The 20,262-nt window shown below is 40.3% G+C and overlaps 1 non-coding gene across 1 annotated transcript; it reads left to right on the top strand.

Annotated features, from left to right (window-relative positions):
• The first annotated feature begins 15,551 nt into the window (after positions 1-15,551).
• Positions 15,552-15,658, top strand: LOC127132975 (small nucleolar RNA R71). The gene has a single exon (XR_007806977.1). It is a non-coding gene; the product is annotated as a small nucleolar RNA R71 (small nucleolar RNA).
• Positions 15,659-20,262: the final 4,604 nt, after the last annotated feature.

The following is a 20,262-nucleotide window of genomic DNA, read 5'->3' as shown; positions in this document are numbered from 1 at the left end:
GAATGGATGTATTCCAATATTATACGTGTTGTTTTGGTGATTGTGTTGAGTTTGAGTATGATGATGATGATGATTATGAGTTGATATTGCCGTTGCTGAATATGTGTGATCTGGTTAGGGTGATGATATGTGTTAAATTACTTAGCATTACATGATGTTTTATAATGCTTATTATATCGATTGAGGAACTCACCCTTACAACTATTTTTCAGGTAACGAGCAGTGATTGAGTAGAAGCTAGTCCTTGGAGTCTAGTGTAGTTCCTTAGTGGGTCATGCTCTGGTAGATGTAACATCGGGATGGGATGTTTTACTATGTTTTCATTTGGTTGTTGAACAACTTTACATGTAATGTATTACATGGTTTGAATGTTGTTAGTTTGTATCCGCTGCGTATTATGCAAATGTTTATTTTGATAAATAAATGAGTATGACCAGATATTTTGGAACACGGTGTGAAGTGTCATGTGTGACACCCTTAGTTGCATATTTACTCTGATTTATGTTTTGATGTTATAATTTATTTTTGGGGTATTTTAGAAGGGTGTTACATTAGTGGTATCAGAGTATAGTCGGTCGAGTCGAGTCGTAATTATTCTGTTTCCCCTGTACGGGATAGGTGTTGGGTAACCCTATCAGTACTTATTGTTTTAGCTTGTTGGGTTTTCAGAATAGAGATGGCTGGAAGAGGTAGAGACGATGCTGCGATTGCTGAGGCTCTGGGTATGCTAGCTGGAGTACTTGGAGGGAATCCGAATGTTATGGGAATGGGAGCTGCTTGTAACACCCTTCTAAAATACCCCAAATATTTCAATTAAAATAGCAACATATCAATCAGAGTAATTATGCCCCGAAGGGTGTCACACAATCATTTCACAACCATCATCAGAATATCCTGTCATGCTCATTTATTTAATCCAAATTATAAAGTATCTGCATAATACGCAGCGGATAAAATCAATTCAATTATTCACATCATGTAACATATTACATGCAAAATGGTTCACAACCAATCAATAAAATATTCAAACATCCCTTCCCGATGTTACATCTATCAGAGCATGACCCACTAGGAGACTACACTAGACTCCAAGCACTAGCTCCTATTCAACTCACTGCTCGTTACCTGAAAAATAGGTGTAAGGGTGAGTTCCTCAATCAATATAATAAGCATTATACAACATTATGTAATGCTAAGTAACTAACGCATCAAATCACTCTAACCAGACTACACACTCAATAACGGCAGTATCAATTCAAACATCATATTCAATACCAATACAACTCATATTCATACTCAATATCAACACAAACACACGTATAATATTGGAATACATCCATTCATATTATACGCCATACACATATTATGCAATGAGACTCCATGCATGCGGTACCGACTATTTGTGAACATATAGTTCACCTCACCGTCCAAATCCAGGCACGGCTACCAAGTCCAACTAGTCCCACTCATTTGAGACCTAGTGACTCACTCACTAATTCCTCACCACGGGAATTAGCTACCACCCCTCAAGGGCTATGCTATGCACGCTAATTCACCTAGCATGCAAACATCGACAACAATCCATAATGACTAACTCACTAATTCCTCACAATGGGAATTAGCTACCACCATAAAGGCCACAATATGCATGCTAATCACCTAGCCATGCTACATCATCAACAACAATTCAAGAATAGACATATGCTCACACTCTAAGCCATAAAACAGTCTATTCACAAGTGCACACATAACTGATACATTCACAGCATCATGCATACCATCACACATCATCAGTATATTATCACATAAGCATATCATATCATGCCTCATAATCAAAAACAGTATTAGCACACTCTACTAATGCCTATACTACTCAAGACCCAACAAAACAACAACAACATTACCACGATATCACATCTGAGAGTTTAAAACGCGAAATCTGCCCTTCAAACTGATATGGCGAACGCCATTGGGCTAATGGCGAACGCCATTCGCGTTACACGCTCTCATTCTGGAAAAACTGTCTGTCAAACTGATATGGCGAACGCCATTAGGCTAATGGCGAACGCCGTTAGCGTTAAACGCTCTTATTCTGGAAAAAAAACCCAAATGGCGAACGCCGAAGGCATAATGGCGAACGTCATTTGGCTGTTATGTGCATAGATGTTAAATTTCTACGAATTCCTTTCAATTATCATCCAATTTCATTCATCCACTGGCTGTTATGTGCATAGATGTTAAATTTCTACGAATTCCTTTTCAATTATCATCTAATTTCATTCATCCACTGATTCACAAATTCATCATACATCAATCTAATCAGAGATAAAACAATGGTTATCACTACCCAGTACATATTATCATATAATACCCTTTAACCGATGATAAACCCCCCTTACCTGAGTTAATCCGGCAAATCTCAAGCTTCAAGCTCTTCTCTTCTCCAACCTTCTTCCTCTTGCTCTGCCTTTGCCCTTTTCCTCTTTCACGATCGCTTTCTCTGTTTTTCACGTAAAACCTTTTTACTCCAAAATGGGACTTTTTCCTTAATTCCAACTTATATATATTTTCCAATAAATAATTATCCCAATAATTATTATTCCAAAATAATAGTAATAATAATCCAAAATTCCAATTATTCAATTAAATTAATAAAAAAAATATTAATTTAAATTAAATAATTATCTTATTTTAATTGGGGTGTTACACTGCTCGTCAACTGAGTGAGTTCCAGAAGAACAATCCTCCAATGTTTAAGGGAGCATACGATCCAGATGGTGCTCAGAAGTGGTTGAAGGAGATCGAGAGGATCTTCCGAGTGACTGAGTGTGCCGATAACCAGAAGGTCAGGTTCGGTACGCATATGCTGTCAGAAGAAGCAGATGATTGGTGGGTTGCTACCCGCACTGAGTTGGAAGCTGCTGGGAATGCTGAGATCACTTGGGCTGTGTTCAGAGAGAGATTCCTGAGGAAGTACTTTCCAGAGGATGTCAGAGGAAAGAAAGAGATAGAGTTCTTAGAATTGAAGCAGGGCAACCGGTCTGTTACTGAGTATGCTGCTAAGTTCACAGAGCTGTCGAAGTATTACACTCCCTATATTGAGGCTACTGGGGAATTTTCAATGTGTGTGAAGTTTGAGAACGGGTTACGTCCCGAGATTAAGCAGGCTATTGGGTATCAGCGGATTAGAGTGTTTTCTGATTTGGTTGACTGTTGCAGGATTTTTGAACAAGATACCAAGGCTAGAGCAGAGAGCTATCAGCAAAGGGTTGATAGGAAAGGCAAGAATCAGAATGATCGTGGGAAGCCGTATGCAGTTGGCAAAGGTTTCCAGAGACAGAGTGGGATGAAGAGGCCTAGTGGGGGAGACTCTAGTGCCCCTGCTAAGTGTTTCAGATGTGGTCAGGCTGGACATCGTATCCATGAGTGTACCAGTAATGAGAAGAAGTGTTTCAAGTGTGGAAAAGGTGGTCACTTGGCTGCAGAGTGCCGGTTGAAGACTGTGACTTGTTTCAACTGTGGAGAAGTGGGTCATATCAGTCCACAGTGTCCTAAGCCGAAGAGAGAGAACCAGTCGGGAGGCAAGGTCTTTGCTTTATCGGGTTCTGAGACTTCTGCAGATGATCGTTTGATCCGAGGTACGTGTTATATTAATGGCTTTCCTCTTGTAGCTATTATTGACACAGGTGCGACTCATTCCTTTATATCTTTGGATTGTGCTGTGAAACTTAAATTAGAGATATCTGAGATGCGTGGTAGTATGGTGATTGATACTCCTGCGAAGGGTTCAGTGACTACTACTTCAGTTTGTTTAAATTGTCCTTCGAATATTTTTGGTAGAGACTTTGGGATGGACCTCGTGTGTCTTCCACTAGTGCAGATTGATGTTATCCTGGGTATGAACTGGTTGGTGTTTAACCGAGTTTATATCAACTGTTTTGATAAGACTGTGATTTTTCCTGAGATTGAGGAAGAAAAGAGTTTGTTTCTATCAGCAAGGCAGGTGAATGAGGCAGTAACAGATGGGGCGGAGTTGTTTATGCTGTTAGCGACTTTGGAGGCTAAAGATAAACTGGTGATTTGCGATTTAGCCGTGGTGTGTGATTTTCCTGATGTGTTTCCTGAAGAAGTGAATGAATTACCGCCAGAGCGTGAAGTTGAGTTCTCGATTGATTTGGTACCTGGTACTAGGCCGATATCGATGGCTCCGTACCGTATGTCTGCTGTTGAGTTAACTGAACTGTAGAGTCAGTTGGAAGATCTGTTGGATAAGAAATTTATTCGTCCGAGTGTGTCACCGTGGGGTGCACCAGTGTTGTTAGTTAAGAAGAAAGAAGGTACTATGAGGTTGTGTGTGGACTACAGGCAACTGAATAAAGTGACGATCAAGAATCGGTATCCTTTGCCGAGGATTGATGATTTGATGGATCAGTTGGTTGGTGCGAGTGCGTTCAGCAAAATAGATTTGAGATCGGGATATCATCAGATACGTGTGAAGACTGAGGATATTCAGAAGACTGCTTTCAGAACAAGGTATGGACATTATGAGTATTCTGTAATGCCTTTTGGTGTGACTAATGCGCCTGGAGTGTTTATGGAGTATATGAATAGGATTTTCCATCCGTACCTAGATCAGTTTGTTGTGGTGTTTATTGACGATATTTTGGTGTATTCGAAATCTGAAGAAGAGCATGCTGAACATTTGAGAGTGGTTTTAGGAGTTCTACGAGAAAAGGAGTTATTTGCTAAACTGTCCAAGTGTGAATTTTGGTTAGAAGAGGTTAGTTTTCTTGGTCATGTGATTTCAAGAGGTGGTGTTGCGGTTGATCCTTCTAAGATAGAAGCGGTATCTACGTGGGAAGCTCCGAAGTCAGTTTCTGAGATAAGGAGTTTTCTTGGACTTGCAGGATATTATAGGAAGTTCATCGAGGGATTTTCTAAGTTGGCGTTACCGTTGACGATGTTGACTAGGAAGGGGCAAGCGTTTGTTTGGGACTCAAAATGTGAAGAAGGTTTCCAAGAGTTAAAGAGAAGGTTAACTACTGCTCCTATTCTGATATTACCGAGTCCGTCGGAACCATTTGAGGTTTACTGTGATGCCTCATTGTTGGGTTTGGGTGGTGTGTTGATGCAGAATAAGCAGGTTGTAGCTTATGCTTCGAGACAACTGAAGGTTCATGAGAGGAACTATCCGACACACGATTTAGAGTTGGCAGCTGTGGTATTTGTTCTGAAGTTATGGAGGCATTACTTGTACGGGTCAAGATTTGAGGTTTTCAGTGACCATAAAAGTTTAAAGTATTTGTTTGATCAGAAAGAGCTGAATATGAGACAGAGGAGATGGTTAGAGTTTCTGAAGGATTATGACTTTGGTTTGAATTACCATCCGGGTAAAGCAAACGTAGTGGCTGATGCATTGAGTCGGAAATCATTGCATATGTCTATGTTAATGGTTAAGGAATTGGATTTAATTGAGCAGTTTAGAGACTTGAGTTTGGTGTGTGAGAGTACTCACAATAGTGTTAAATTGGGAATGTTGAAGTTAACAAGTGGTATTCTGGATGAGGTTAGAGAGGGTCATAAATCCGATGTGCTTTTGGTTGATAAGTTGACTCTAGTGAATCAAGGTCAAGGTGGTGAATTCAGAGTTGATGAGAATGGTGTTTTGAAATTTGGTAATCGGGTGTGTATTCCGGATGTTACCGAACTTAAGAAGAGTATTCTTGAGGAAGGACATCGTAGTGGCTTGAGTATTCATCCTGGGGCTACGAAGATGTATCATGATTTGAAAAAGTTATTTTGGTGGTCGGGAATGAAAAGAGAAATTGCGAGTTTTGTTTATTCCTGTTTGACTTGTCAGAAGTCAAAGATTGAGCATCAGAAGCCGTCTGGGCTAATGCAACCGTTGGCTATTCCAGAGTGGAAGTGGGATAGTATCAGTATGGATTTTGTTTTTGGTTTACCGAGGACAATTAAGAATTTTGAAGCCATTTGGGTGATTGTTGACAGATTGACAAAATCGGCTCATTTCATTCCGATCAGAATGGATTATCCGTTAGAGAGATTAGCTGAGTTGTATATTGAGAAGATTGTAAGTTTGCATGGTATTCCGTCGAGTATTGTTTCGGACAGAGATCCTAGATTTACATCGAAGTTCTGGGAAGGTTTGCAGAGGGCGTTGGGGACTAAGCTGAGATTGAGTTCTGCATATCATCCGCAGACTGATGGTCAGACTGAGAGGACGATTCAGTCACTGGAGGATCTTTTGAGAGCTTGTGTCTTGGAAAAGGGGGTGCTTGGGATTGTTATTTACCTTTGATTGAGTTTACCTACAACAATAGTTTTCATTCGAGTATTGGTATGGCACCGTTTGAAGCTTTGTATGGTAGGAGATGTCGGACACCTTTATGTTGGTATGAGTCCGGTGAGAGTGTTGTGGTTGGACCGGAGATTGTTCAACAAACTACGGAAAAGATTAAGATGATTCAGGAGAAGATGAGGATTGCTCAGAGTCGTCAGAAGAGTTATCACGACAAGAGGAGGAAGTCACTTGAGTTTCAAGAGGGAGATCATGTGTTTCTTCGTGTTACTCCGATAACTGGGGTCGGTCGAGCTTTGAAGTCGAAGAAGTTGACACCTCGATTTATTGGTCCTTATCAGATTTTGGAGAGGATAGGGGAGGTAGCCTATCGTATCGCTTTACCGCCGTCACTTGCGAATTTGCATGAGGTTTTTCATGTGTCTCAGTTGAGGAGGTACATTCATGATCCGTCGCATGTGGTCCAAGTAGATGATGTCCAGGTGAGAGATAACCTGACTGTTGAAACATCACCTATGAGGATTGAGGATCGAGAGTTGAAGCAGCTGCGGGGTAAAGAGATTGCTTTAGTAAAGGTAGCTTGGGGAGGACCAACAGGTGGCAATGTGACTTGGGAACTTGAGAGTCAGATGAAGGAGTCTTACCCGGAGTTATTCGCTTGAGGTATGTTTTCGAGGACGAAAACTCTTTTAGTGGGGGAGAGTTGTAACACCCCGATAAAATAAGATAATTATTTAATTTAAGTTAATAATATATTTATTAATTTAATTAAATAATTGGAATATTTTTATTGGAATTATTATTATTGGATTATTTTATTATTATTATTATTGGAATAAAAGTTGGAATTAGAAAAGGTCCCATTTGGTAAAAGGGTTATTTTCACGTGAAAAGGAAAAGAGACAGAAAAGTGGAAAAAGAGCCAAAGAACAAGGGTTGAAGAGAGGAAGAGCTTGAAGCTGAAGGGTTGCCGGATTAACTCAGGTAAGGGGGTTTATCATCGTTTAATGGGTATTATGGGATAACATGTAATGGGTAGTGATAAACCATTGATTTGACTCTAATTGGAATGATGCATGATGAAATTGTGAACTTTTGGATGAACGAAATTTGGATTATAATTGGAGAAATTCGTAGGAATTAGATGTAATAATGTTAGCAATTGTGAAATCGAATAAGGTATGATTCGTGTTAGATGATATGAACGATTAATGTGAAAAATTGGATTGTGGGAGGTTGGAATTGGGAGATCTCGTAGCAGAGAAAACCATAGCAGATCTGGAAATCTGGTTTCTGGTCATACACGTATGGCACTAGGCAATACGCGTATGAGATGGTCTGGTACGCGTATGGCACTAGTCAATACGCGTATGGATGAGGAAGATGATGTTTTGAACGTGGTTTGGTCTCTGTTGGTACGCGTATGGGGAAGTGGTACGCGTAGCATACGCGTATGAGACAGGTGGTACGCGTATGGGATTGGCTGAGAATTGGGCCATACGCGTATGGGACTAGGCAGTACGCGTATGGGCAGGATTGTGATTTTTCTGTGCTGTGGTTGTGCAGTTTTTGGTTGTTCAGCTGAGTAATGTAATTTAGCTGATGTATGCTAGAGTAGGGATCATTTCCCGTTGTTTTGAGCAGTATAGGTATTAGTAGAGTGTGCTAATGCTGTAATTGATTATGTGGTATGACATGATATGATTATGTGGTAAATATGTTGATGATGTACGATGGTATGCATAATGTTGTGAATGTATCTATCATGTATGAAATTATGAATGGACTGTTATGGCTTAGAGTGTGAGCATATGTCCATTGTGGATGATTGTTGATGTTTGCATGACTAAGTGATTTAGCTTGCATATTGTGGCCTTTATGGTGGTAGCTAATTCCCATGGTGAGGAATTAGTGAGTTAGTATTGTGGATTATTGTTGATGTTCGCATGCTAGGTGATTAGCGTGCATATCATAGCCCTTGGGGTGGTAGCTAATTCCCATGGTGAGGAATTAGTGAGTGAGTCACTAGGTCTCAAATGAGTGGGACTAGTGAGCTTGGTAGCCGTATCTGGATTTGATCGGTGAGGTTGAACTATATGTTCACGAATAGTCGGTACCGCATGCATGGAGTCTCATTGCATAATGTATGTATGTATGGCGTATAATATGAATGGATGTATTCCAATATTATACGTGTTGTTTTGGTGATTGTGTTGAGTTTGAGTATGATGATGATGATGATTATGAGTTGATATTGTCGTTGCTGAATATGTGTGATCTGGTTAGGGTGATGATATGTGTTAAATTACTTAGCATTACATGATGTTTTATAATGCTTATTATATCGATTGAGGAACTCACCCTTACAACTATTTTTCAGGTAACGAGCAGTGATTGAGTAGAAGCTAGTCCTTGGAGTCTAGTGTAGTTCCTTAGTGGGTCATGCTCTGGTAGATGTAACATCGGGATGGGATGTTTTACTATGTTTTCATTTGGTTGTTGAACAACTTTACATGTAATGTATTACATGGTTTGAATGTTGTTAGTTTGTATCCGCTGCGTATTATGCAAATGTTTATTTTGATAAATAAATGAGTATGACCAGATATTTTGGAACACGGTGTGAAGTGTCATGTGTGACACCCTTAGTTGCATATTTACTCTGATTTATGTTTTGATGTTATAATTTATTTTTGGGGTATTTTAGAAGGGTGTTACACGGATCATGAGGACCGTCGAACCATCGAGCTTATCCGACGTTAAACAAGCGCTTGTTGGGAGGCACCCCAATATTGTAAGTATTTACAGCTTTCTGTTGTGTGGTATTTGTGTTCAACTTGAAGAACCTTGCTGAAATGTGCATTGCATGCTGTTTTGAAAAAACAAAATACTGTCATACTCGCAAGCTGCTCGCTAGGCGAAGGCATTAGCGAGCTGATTCGCTAGCTGCTCGCTAGGCGAAGGCAGTAGCGAGCGTAGCATGACATAACTTTTATTCTGTTTCACAGGGCCACTCATTTGGGCCCAAAACTTGTTATTTTGTTTTAAGTCTGAATATAAGGTTCAAACTCACTCTCACTTGCACGAGAATCACCTCTATCAATTCCATCTCACACAAACCCTAACATTGCATTGCAAACCCTAACCGTTGCATTCCAAATTCAATCGACCCCTCCAATCAGGTTTGTTCTATCTCATTTACTTTATGCTTTCAAGTTGTAAATTCTGAAGTATGAGACATTTAGGGTGAATTTGGGAGATTGGGTATCATTAGGTTTTGCATGTATGTTTAGGTTTGCATGTATGTTTAGAACGATTCTTAGCATACTAAATCACTTGGTTTCTGAAATGGGTACCATTAGACTTAGGGTTTTCTGAAATTGGAGTGTTAACAATGGAGAATTCAAAATCCCGTAACATTCGCTAGCATCTTCGCTAGGCGAATCAGTGGCGAGCATTCGCTGCGACTTCGCTAAGAGAACCCGTAGCGAAGCTTCGCTCGGTCCTCGCTAAGCGAAGCAGTAGCGACCTTGACAGTGGTTGGTTTTTCTGTTTTGTTCTCTAATCTATTTTGTGGTTGTGTGCTGTTTCTTTTCTATGATTTTACAAATGGCATCCAGGTCGAGTGTTTCGAAAAAGAGAAAGGTCGGGAGCACTTCCCGTACTGTGCCCATTCAGTTTGACACCGACAAATTCATCGGGGCAAAGCAAGCGGCACGCTATGTGGCTTTGGAAAAAAGAAAAATCTTGCCAGAGAAGAGGTTTATAATCAACCCCGAAGGCGATTATCGGACATTCGTTGGGTTGATTCATAGCAAGAAATGGGACCGGGTGATTGCTCCACTTGAAAGCTGTGACATCGAGATAGTGCGTGAGTTCTATGCGAACGTACTACCTAATGACGACGAGCCTTTCACTTGGACGACAAGAGTGTCAGGCCGTCAGGTTGCTTTCGATAGGGATGCTATCAACCGCGTGCTGGGTGAACCGCTCCATCTGGGAGCTAATGAGAGGGATACATACCACAGGGATCTGAGGCTTCACAGGGACACTGATTCTATTTCTACAGCCCTGTTATTTGAAGGGAAGTCAGTTGAGGTGAACCCATCTGGGGTTCCTATGAGGTACCATAGGGAGGATATGATTCCCTTGGCTCAACTGATCCTAATGCTGGTTCTGACAAATATTAAACCCAAGTCCCACACATCAACCGTGCCGATCCCAGTGGCACACTTGGTACACTGCATTCTCACTAATATTCAGATCGATGTGGCGAGAATCATTGCTTTAGAGATGAAGTCCGTGGTTGAGAGCGGGCTGAAGTCGGGGGCACGAGTTAACTGCCCCCTTGCTTTTCCTTGTCTTATCATGGCTTTGTGCCAACAGTCGAGGGTGAAGCTACCCTCCCGCAGTCAAGTGAGGATTCCGTCACCCATCGACGATAGATATGTGGCCAAGTATTGTAAGCCCAAGAATTTCAGGAGTAGTACAGGTGCTGGTGAGACCCGGGTTGCTGATGGTCCTGGTACTTTTGCTCAGGGATTTGATCCTTTCCAGCAGGCTGTCTGCAATTATAATTGGGATTGGATGGTGGTGACTCAGCGCGCCATGATTGATATTCACGATTCTATGCAGTTGTTACAGTTGCAGGTGCGTGACCCCTCTGGAGAGCACCCTCTAATGACGCGTGAGCAGTTCCTGCAACATGCGAGCTAGCTTGTGGATAGGCCTGTTTTCGGAGAGGGGGCGGGTGCTGGTGCTTCTGATGCTGATACTTCTGGTGGTGCTGGTGCTGCTGATGATGATGATGCTGATGATGATGATGAGGATGGTCCCGGTTCTGAGGCCGGTAGCGAAGAGAGTTCTGAGTCCTATGAGGACTAAGTTTTTATTTATGTTATGTTCTATTTTCTTGTATTTTTTGGGTATTGGTTATGTACTTTTGGGGTGTTTTGTCCCCCACGCACATTTTTAATATTTTGAAGTAATGATTGTGTTTATGTTTTAAGTTATTGTGTTTGGTTTAAATTTCTTTTGTTTTAATAAATTTTTGGTTGTTGAGGGTCAAACCATCTAGATTGGTTGCTCCTCAAAGAAGTATCCAATGAAGGTGCATCCGAGCTTGGATGGCGATGATAAAAATAAACAAGCGAATAATGCTAAGGTACATGGTTACCTCCGGTTAGAATTTTAGAATGCATTCAGAACTTTACTCTTTTTGTAATTTGAATATTGTTCTTTTTACAACATAATTGAATGAATGATTCATCTAGGACTTAAAACCACAAATTGGGAGGAAACCTCCATTGTACACTAAAATGCTGGATTGTAATAAACTGTCTGATTCATTTGATTCATGCTTTGTCTTTTATTATTGTGAATTTGTGGAAGCAATTAGAAATGATCAAGGCGCTTGTTTTCTTTCGAGCACAACCAGTTCCAAATATAACTTACCCGTGAGTAGAGAGTATTCGTTAACCCCTTTGAGCTTATACAGTTGAATCTCTGCTTGAAATAAGGCGAGATGTCAAAATCTTTTTTCTTGAAACCCTGAAATTTTTGATAATTGTTCTTTTGCTGTAAAAAGTCAAGAGCATTCACTTAGGGTGAGTAAAAGATAAGTTGGGGAGAACGAAAATGAGAATCGGTAGGTGCCATAACTCTTGAACAACCGAGCAAGCATTACAAAAAAATTAGAAAAGAGAAACATCTGTTTTGTGAATACGATGTAGAAAAAGAAAAAAAATATAGAGAAAATGAAAATGAATGCTTGCTTGGAAGAAAAATAGTGAAAAACAAAATTGAGTTGTGAAATAAGAGTTGTGAAGGTTTCAAATGAGAAACAAGTGGAACGAAGTTGAGATGTGGAAATAGCTTGTACAGTGGATGTCTCTTTTGCATCGGTAAGTTCGTTTTCAATGGCCTTAGATATGACCCTTGTTTGTAAACCTAACCAAGCTACAACCGGAAAAGACCTTAGTGATCTTCGTGCTTCTGCATTTTCATTTATAATTATTAGACATTGTATGAATTGAAGTGATTTTTGCATTGTTTGTTGGAGAGTGAAATTGTCCCCGCGGTTGCAAACGCGTAATTTCTTCAATCCTTATTCGAAGAGGAGAGATAGGGTGATTCATTCAGGATAACATTGTTGTGGATTGATACATGTTTTGCTTTGCTATAAGGCTTTAGTTCTTGTGTATTGTGTTATTCTAACCATTGGGAACTTGTGTCTAGTTGACTCTCTTGTGTTTGAGCCATTTTATCCAATTTCGGAGAAATCTTTTTCTTTAAGCAAATCCTCTTGTCCTTCAAGAGGCATACTTTGCTTGAGGGAAAGCAAGAATCTAGTTGCGTAGAGTTGTTAGATGCCAAAGTGTGTTTATTTGAGCTATCAAATGTGGGCATCTTTCACTCCTTTTTGTAGAAAAAGTGTTCGAAACTGCCCTTGCTTTTGATGATTTGCAATACAATGTGAAATGATCTTGGTACCCTTAATTTGTGTGTTATTGTGCAGGAATTAGGCATGAAAGACTAGAAGACAAAGACACAAGAAAGTTGGCAAAGGAACCAAGAAAGGAAGCAAACATCAGCAAGCTCGCTAGGCGAGTGATGTAGCGAAGTGCTCGCTAGTCGAGCACCCAGCGAGCTGCCAGCGAACATTCCCAGAATTTTATAGTAGCAAAATGATCAAACTCACTGTGGCGAAGGAAGTAGTGAATGCTTCCAGTGGAAAATTCACCAACATTCGCTAGGCGAGCATCAAGGGAGCTCCCAGCGAGCAATTCCAGTAGCAAAACTATCTAGACTAGCTAGAGCGAAGGAGGAAGCGTGGGCTTCGCCTAGCGAAGGATTCTTCGCCTAGCGAACATATACAAACAGGACTTGGATGATTTCTCTGGGCGCAGGCACTTCTGGTGGCCATTTTGGGGCTCGCTAGGCGAACCATTCTGCTCGCCTAGCGAGCATGACAGCTCAGGAACTAGTACTATAAGTAGTAGGGGCTACTTTTTGGACTTAGATATTTTTCAGCATTTCTTGGGATCATATTTTTGTAACCTAGAAACCCATTTTTCTCATATTTCTTCATCTCTTAACAATATTCCACAAAAAGAAGGTGGATTCCCATCCAATCTCGATTCTTCGACTCAGATGTTGATCAACCTTCAACCGAAACTTGTTGACCAAGCTACCATGAAAATGAGTAGTTAAGTCCTTCATTTTGTCAAGGTTAGATGTAGATGATCATAAGCTTTGTATTTATATGGGATGATCTTCATTTGTAAACTCTTTGATGATGAATATATGGTGAAAACCTTGTTTTATTGATAACTCTTTGTGTTGGTTTATGATCAAGAGATGTTTTCAAACTCTTTACCTAGGTTTTCATCTATACTTGTTCTTTAGCTAGAGATAGTAAGGAATGAGTTTGTTCACCAAAAAAGTTAAACCTAAAAGTTGTCATTTTGATAGATTGTATGAGAGATCAACAATGGATCAAAATGGGAAAACCCACAATGTGTGTTAGAGATAAACACATTGGGAGGACTTTGTGGATGTGTTTATCATCTAATGGAGTTTATGAGCTTTGTTTGATCGAACATATGCATGCAAAGTGATCGTCGAACCCTAACTTTGACAGTATTTCTCAAATCGTAAAAACCAAAACTTTTACCGCAATTTCTTACTTTTTATGCAAGCTACCGTGACCTAAAACAAAAACCCCTTTGTTACGATAAGTTAAGAACTTAACAACTGTCGAACGGCGGCGATATCACACAATCCATGTGGAGACGATAACAAACCCCTATACTCTGACCACTCATCCAACAGATACTTAACAGACCTATCGGCTAATTGGAGGGACATCTTAGTTGGTTGCAATTCTCCTAGGTTTTACCTTTTACATACAGCTAAGGGAATTAAACTCACACTAGCGCCTAAGTCTAGGAAAGCTTTGTCGATCACATGACTCCCTAAAATGCAAGGTATAGAAAAACTACCAGGGTCTTTCTCCTTCTTAGCAAGTTTATCCTCGGAAATAAAATTGCATTCCAAGGGTTTTGGATTGTCAAGCCTACGCTTGTTGGTTAAGATGTCTTTGAGAAATTTGGTGTAAGACAGAATTTGGGTGATAGCTTCGGTGAAAGGAATCTCTACATGAAGCTTTTCTATTACTTTTATAAATTTTTGATATTGGTTGTTGACTTTGGTTTGTTTAAATCTTTGCGGATATGGGATTGGTGGTTTGTACGAGGGTGGTGGTTTGTAAGTTTTATCCTTGGCTTCTCCTTCTTGGTTGGTTTGTTTCTCGGGTTCCCCCGGTTCCTCTTCTTGGTTGGTAGGTAAATTTTCTTTAGAAGTTTTGGACTCGCTCATTGCTGGGTTATGAGGCCCTTCGTAAGCGGTCCCACTTCGTAACGAGATAGCGTTAGCTTGCCCTCGAGGGTTTGGCTGAGGTTGTCCAGGGAATTAGCCTCCAGGTGTAGTTTGTGGGGCTTGGTTTTATGCTACCTATGAGATTTGGGTTTCAAGCATCTTGTTGTGAGTGATTATCTGATCAACCTTGGTTCCTAATTGCGTTATAAGTTCGTTTACATGAATGTTTTGGTTTAGGAATTCTTTATTTTGCTGAGTCTGGCCCGATATGAAGCTCTCCATGATCTTCTCAAGGTTAGACTTTTGGGGCACAACTTGCATAGGTTGGTTTGGTTTTTGGGCTTGATAACCTTGCGGTCTCTGAGGTGCATGATTTTGGATAGGGTTCTGGTTTTTATAGGAGAAATTCGGATGATTCTTCCATCCAGGGTTGTAAGTGTTTGAAAATGGGTTACCTTGGGTGTAATTCACTTGGTCGGTGTTCAGGTCGTTCAAAAGGTTACATTCCGTCGATTCGTGTCCTTTAGATCCACAGAGTTCGCACTCTGTGTGGACTACTTCTACGGTGTTAGTGTTTGTAGACATATGTTCGATCCTAAGGGCTAAAGCGTCCATTTTCGCCTGCATAATGTCTAGAGAGCTTATCTCATGTATTTCACCTTGGGTCTCCTTTTTCTCTATTGACGCTCGCTCAATTCCCCATTGGTAATGGTTTTGGGACATATCCTCAATTAGGTCACAAGCTTCAGGATAAGGTTTGTTCATCAGCGCGCCACCTGCGGCAGCGTCGATGCTCATCTTGGTGTTATAATGGAGTCCATTGTAGAAGGTATGAACGATCATCCATTATTCTAGGCCATGGTGTGGGCAGACTCTTAATAGCTCTTTATATCTCTCCCAAGCTTCAAAAAGCGATTCTCCTTGGTTTTGAGTAAATCTAGTTATTTGGTTTCGAAGAACAACAATCTTACTAGGGGGAAATATCTAGCAAGGAATACTCTCCTAAGGTCTTCCCAGGTAGTTATTGAATTAGTTGGAAGTGAATCTAACCATGAACATGCTCTATCCCTAAGGGAGAAAGGAAATAATCTTAAACGGATCACATCGGGTGAAGTGCTGTTAGATTTAAAGGTGTCGGCTAGTTGGATAAAAACTTTTAAATGTTGATTCGGGTTCTTAGGAGCGAGACCCGTGTATTGGTTCTGTTTCACTAATTGCAACAAAGACGGTTTTAGTTCGAAATTGTTAGCAGGAATAAGGGGGTTTACTATACTCAAACTAGGTTCCTCGTCAGAGGGTTGGGCAAATTCTTTAAGGGGTCTCCGGTCGCGATTCTCGACCATAGCTTTCTTAATTCGGATGAGTAAGAGGCGTGTACGAGTATAACGTTCGGGTTTCACTAAAGGATCTACTAAATTTCCGGTACTATGGGTTCTTCGCATTTACCGGCTAATAATGCCTTAGTCTAGACGGTGTAACAACATGGTACGAAATTTGACGAAGTTGGTCCTCGAAAACGATGCCAAAAACTTGATCGTGTGAACTCGCAAGTGCACGAATCGTGTCAAAGTAATATAAAAGAATATCGATCCCACAGAGACCAATCATTAATATATCGATTACTATCATTACAGTGTTTATCTAAGGCGGTATAAAAGAGATATTGGGTTTGCAAAATGACGGTAAATAATAAATGCAGGTAAAGACAGGTTGAATGTATTTCACGTCAGTTAAGTGATGTTTCGATTGTCTAAATAGAACTACTTATGAGACAATATTTTCTACTCCGGAAAAGAATCCATTTAATAGGAACTGTCGCTTTCACGTATTCAGAACCGAGTTTACCCTTAAATTAAGGCCTTTTATTGTCACTTATGAAAGATGCGCAGAACGCTAAAGTAGTAAACTTATTTTTAAGATATAAGACTCGTAAACTTAGTTAAAAAGTGATTTTGATTTGGAAAGTTTACCCAAGGAGTTTCCTGATTTTAAATCTATTAACGCGTCCGAAAACAGTTTCAAAAATAGTTTTTCCTTAAAGTGATAAAAAAATCCTAGTTACCAAGCCAGGGTGCTTTCGCACTCCTTGAATAATTAAAACTAACCAAGTTTGTTTTAGAAAACTCAAGTTAAAAATCAAAACAGCCTTTAAAGTATTTCTACAGATTCAATATGTGAAACATAACCCTTACATTCTAACCTTTAAAAGATTTAGCTAGACATGGTAACACAAACAAACACAACGGTATTGATCATGATGAAAAGTTTGTTTTAGAATGTGAGGCGTAAAGAGCGAGTAAAGTCTGTAAAATAAATAAAGTAAAGCGAGTGCGAAAATAAAAAAGTAAAATTGGTGCAAAAAATAAATAAAGTAAAGCGAGTGCGGAAAATAAATAAAGTAAAGCGAGTGCGGAAAGTAAATAAAGTAAAGCGAGTGCGGAAAATAAATAAAGTAAAGTGAGTGCAGAAAATAAATAAAGTAAAGCGAGTGCGGAAAATAAATAAAATAAAAGCGTAGACAAAAAGTAAATAAAATAAAAGCGATAAATAAGAACCTACTCCAAATGGAGGGCTTTAAATCTGGTATAAAAATAAACCTCCGACTCCTGAAGCTAAAGACGACAGCAACTCGAAGTGACCCAACTCAATCTCACTAAGGTGCGATAACCCCCTGATATGACAGATTACCGCTATTACAAATGATAAACATAGGCTTAGTGTTGTAAACTAAGTTGGATGATTAGAAAATGAAATGGAACGAACTATTTATAGAGGATTTCAGCAGCTTGCAAAGACCATAGTGCCCTCCAACTTCTCCTTAGTGGGAACGTGACTTCCAAAGGTGGCGCCCGCCATCCCTTCATGGAGCCCGCCATGTGTGTAAATGGGGAAGATCATGGGAACGTGGCGGTTACCTCCTGGTTGAGGGCTGATGACTCATGGCTTCTCCTATAGAGGCCGCCATATGCAACTCCGTGTGTGTAATTTTCGCCGAAAAACCCTAATTTTAGGTCTTTTTGCTTCGTTTCTTCCAAAAGGGTCCGAAAGTGCTAAATATCTGAAAACAACATAAAAGAGAGCATAATACAAACAAAATGATAATAAAGTCCTAATAAACATGTGAAATCCGAGTCAAAAATACGATGTAATTCAGTGTGATCAAACATTTTGGACATTATTGATAGTTGTGGTGAATTCTCTAATGTGCCTCTTATTGGTACACAAGGAGGAATTAACTACAACCCTGCTTTGACTCGTCGTCAACTTGGGTTCCCCTTGAGAGACAGACCTAATAACACTTTGTTAGAAGGTCTTTTTTATCAAGAGGGTAAAGATCCCCAATATTTTAAGCAGAAGATTGTGCATGCTTGGCATAATGTGCATAGGAAGGGAAGACCCGAGCTTGGTCCGTGCAATTGTGTAGCTTTGGAAGCTTACACTTTTGGGGTGAAGAGAGAGATTTGGAGTTGAAGATGCCTTATCCTTGTGAAATACCTATGTCTATGGTTGTGGTTGAGCCATTAACTCTCCCTAACCAAGATGTAGAGGAGTTGGAAGACGCACTCACTAAGATGAAGCAAGAGAAGGATATGTGGGAAGAGCGTTTCCGTGCTTCGAGCAAGAAGCATGAAGAGTTGCAGTTGGAGTCTAAGGACAAAGATGCACTTATTGAGCTACTTGAAGATCGAGTGACAAAGAGACAGAGAGAGTCAGAGGTTTCATCTTCTAGCCTGCCTCAACCTTCCGTTGCTTGGAAGAAGATTGTTGATCAGCTTGTCCTCGAGAAGACTCAGATGAAGGCTTCTTTTGAGACCGAGACCCGTCACATTCAAAGGAAGTACGCGCCTTCAGCCAGATCTTCTGACGTTGTTAGGGATTCTTAGGATGACTAGTCTCCTTTTGTCTTGTATTTTTCATTTGGTTTTTGAAATTGTACTTAGTGTAATCCTTCCAATTATATAAATGAAAATAGATTTTTGGTCATATAAAAATTATTGCAATTGTTGATATATATTTGCAAATGATATAGTAAGTTCCTTGAAAATAAAAATAATAAACAAGCATTGCATTTCATGCATCATTTGCACAAGCAGGTTTCTCTTTGCCAGATGTCTCATTGGTGTTTCTTCTGTGCTTTAGCCAAGCTGACTCATTGGTACAAAACCCGCACCAATCATCTCAGAATTATGGAGTATCTAGAGCAAGAGAACAGAGAGCTGAAGGACGAGATCACCCACCTAACTGCCATGATGAAGTCAGTGTTGGTTGCTCAGAGCCAAGCTTCTTCAACGCCTGCAATTCCTCCTCCTCAGAGGACTGTTATTTCATAGGTGGCTACCTCTACCATGCCTGCTGCTACCGCTTATTTTGTACCTACTATGCCTTTTGGATTCCTGTGGGGAATGTCGCCGAACTTTATGCCTGAAGGCTTTGCGCCTACATTTGCTTCCATGCCGACATCTAGCGCAGTCATGTCTGTTCCACCTCCCGTTGTGCACACCTTACCTCATGTAGAAGACACCATTTATCACTCCAAGCCGTCTGAGGGTCCAGATGTTTACGAGAAAATGGATGAAATGAAGGATCCGTTTCTTGAGCTGCACAAGGAATTGAAGATGCTAAGGGGTAAGGACTTGGTTGGAAAGAGTGCTACTGAGTTGTGTTTAGTGCCCAACGTCAAGATCCCGGTGAAGTTCAAAGTGCCTGACTTTGAAAAGTACAAAGGGAATACATGTCCGCTCAGTCATCTAGTGATGTATGCTCGCAAGATGTCTACCCAGACTGACAATGATCAACTGTTGATTCACTATTTCCAAAACAGTCTGACCGGTGTTGCGCTCAGATGGCATATGGGATTAGACAGTGCAAACATTCGTACCTTCAATGACTTAGGAGAGGCTTTGTCAAGCAATATAAGTACAAAGTGGATATGGTGCCTGATAGAGACCATCTGAGGTCTATGTCTCATAAGGATAAGGAGACATTTAAAGAGTATGTGCAGAGATGGAGGGAATTAGCTGCTCAGAGCACTCCTCATTTAGAGGAAAAAGAGATGACAAAGATCTTTCTGAAAACTCTGAGTTCATTTTATTATGAACAAATGATTGCTAGTTCCCCCAGTGACTTTACTGAAATGGTAAACATGGGGATGAGGCTTGAGGAAGGAGTCCGAGAGGGACGTTTGTCGAAAGAAGAAGCATCGTCAAGTAAGAGATATGGCATCAATTTTGGGAAGAAAAAGGACAATGAAGTGAATGCAATAAGCAGTGGGAGGCAGAGGAGGCCTCAAATCAGAAGGAATTAACCATCCCGTCAACATCACCATCAAGTATCTTCAGTCATTCCAGTTTTCTCTAATCAACAATCAACACCAGTTTGATAACCACAACATCAACAACAACAACCGCAACAACGAGCAAACACCTACAACAACAACAATACCAACAACAATCATCATCAACAAAACTTCGAGAGGAAGAAGGTCTCTTTTGACCCGATTCTTATGACTTATGTAGAGCTTTACCCATATTTGGTTCTCAAGAACCTACTCCAACCAAGAAACC

The sequence above is a fragment of the Lathyrus oleraceus genome, chromosome 3 (genome assembly GCF_024323335.1).
Source record: "Lathyrus oleraceus cultivar Zhongwan6 chromosome 3, CAAS_Psat_ZW6_1.0, whole genome shotgun sequence".
NCBI lineage: Eukaryota > Viridiplantae > Streptophyta > Magnoliopsida > Fabales > Fabaceae > Lathyrus > Lathyrus oleraceus.
The sequence above is the reverse complement of the archived record's forward strand: the minus strand, read 5'-3'. Positions and strand labels throughout refer to the sequence as shown.